General features: G+C 48.2%; 1 pseudogene; it reads left to right on the top strand.

Annotated features, from left to right (window-relative positions):
* The window catches only part of LOC112403908 (3-hydroxyisobutyrate dehydrogenase, mitochondrial pseudogene), a 3,943-nt pseudogene extending 2,404 nt beyond the window's left edge, over positions 1-1,539 (top strand).
* The last annotated feature ends 446 nt before the right edge of the window (positions 1,540-1,985 follow it).

The following is a 1,985-nucleotide window of genomic DNA, read 5'->3' as shown; positions in this document are numbered from 1 at the left end:
TTACCAAACTGCTGCAATAACTATACAAAGAAAAACACCCCGGAAGACAACTGGTAAAAAATAAATGTGTGCGGGGTGGGGTGAGGGTTTGGCATGAGGTGGGGGGCAAAGGCAGTAAACGGGCTACCAAAATCTGAAGATTCTGGAACTTTTGGAAAATCTGCTGGGATTAAAGGAGTTACACAACCATGTTCTGACACCAGAAGAAAGGTCCCAGTTGAGCATCAGGGAAGTCTAGCACTCTTCCTCCATCGCATCAATTTTCATGTTTCTTTGACTCAGCATATTTGTAGAATGAATCATGACTTTCTATAAATTTTTAATTCAGTTTTTCAAAGCAATAGTGACCTCACTTCTATCTGCTGTGCCACAAAAATGCCGTAGAAAATAATTCCTTCTGTTAAATCGCTCACTAGGTGAAATTGTATGTGTAACCCAGTAACAAAGAGGTATTAAGAATCGCCACAGCCGAGCCGGCCCTCCGCACTACGCACCCTGTAGCAGCCAGTGGGTGAGCCAGGAGTCGAGGAGGTCACCGTGGGAAGGAGGGGCGGGGTCAGCGTGGCAGCCTCCTCCCGTCTCCGTGGAGCCACCTCCGGCCTCTGGTACAGGAGTCGTCCGCAGCAGCCGGCGGTGGCCAGCCTTGCAGCGCTGTGTTCTAGGTCAATAGCTTCTAAGACTCCAGTTGGATTCATTGGAGTAGGCAACGTGGGGAATCCAATGGCAAAAGATCTCATGAAACATGGCTAGCCACTCATTATTGATGATGTGTTCCCTGATGCGTGCAAAGAGCTTCTAGATGCAGGTGAACCCGGTAGTGTCTTCCGCAGCAGATGTAGCCGAAAAAAGCTGACAGAGTTATGCAATGCATCAATGTGCTAGAAGCTTATTCTGGAGCAAATGGAATTCACAAAAAAGTGAAGGAAGACTCACCATTAATAGATTCCAGTACTGTTGATCCTATGGTTTTGAGAGAATTGGTCAAAGAAGTTGAGAAAATGGGAGCAGTTTTCACGGATGCCCCTGTTTCTGGTGGTGTGGGAACGGCTCAGTCTGGCAACCTCACATTTAGGATGAGAGGGGTTGAGCTGCTGTGACGCATGGGCTCCCGTGTGGTGCATCGTGGAGCTGTTGGGACTGGCCAGGCTTGGAAGATCTGCAAAAACTTGCTGTTAGCTATTAGTAGGATTGGAACTGCTGAAGCTATGAATCTGGGACTCAGGTTAGGGCTTGACCCAAAACTCTTGGCTAAAATCCTAAATATGAGCTCAGGACGATGTTGGTCACATGACACTTATAATCCTGTACCTGGGGTGATGGATGGCGTTCCCTTAGCTAATTACTATCAGGGTGGATTCGGAGCAACACTCATGGCTAAGGATCTGGGATTAGCATGAGGCTCTGCTATCAGCACGAAGAGCCCAATCCTTCTGGGCAGTCAAGCCCATCAGATCTACAGGAATGATGTGCGTGAAGGGCTACTCAAAAAAAGACTTCTCATCCATGTTCCAGTTTCTGCAAGAGGAGGAGACATTCTGAGTTTGCCCTCTGGCTGTGAACACTGTTGAAACCAAATTGTGTCTTGGAGCCCCTTATGGCTCACTCCACAGGAAAATGGGCTTAATCAAAGGTCAACTGTCTGCTTTTGAGTGTCTAGGTCAGGGGTCCCCAACCCCTTGGCCTTGGACGGGTACCAGTCCGCAGCCTCTTAGGAACCGGGCTGCACAGCAGGAGGTGAGTCGCAAGCAAGCCAGCTAAGCTTCATCTGCCGCTCCCTATGGCTCACATTACCGCCTGAACCTCACACACCCGCCCCCACTCCCTGGAAAAATTTGCTTCCAGGAAACCGGTCCCTGGTTCCAAAAAGGTTAGGGACCTCTGGTCTAGGTCACAATAAATCCTGGGATTTTTCACCCATTTTAAAGTGCTTATTCTTTTTATCTATTTAGCAAACATAGCATCTGTAATTTTTTTTCTGCAAGCCA

The sequence above is a fragment of the Neophocaena asiaeorientalis genome, unplaced genomic scaffold (assembly GCF_003031525.2).
Source record: "Neophocaena asiaeorientalis asiaeorientalis breed wild unplaced genomic scaffold, Neophocaena_asiaeorientalis_V1.1 scaffold596, whole genome shotgun sequence".
NCBI lineage: Eukaryota > Metazoa > Chordata > Mammalia > Artiodactyla > Phocoenidae > Neophocaena > Neophocaena asiaeorientalis.
Note: the sequence above shows the minus strand (reverse complement) of the source record. Positions and strands in the feature narration are given on the sequence as shown.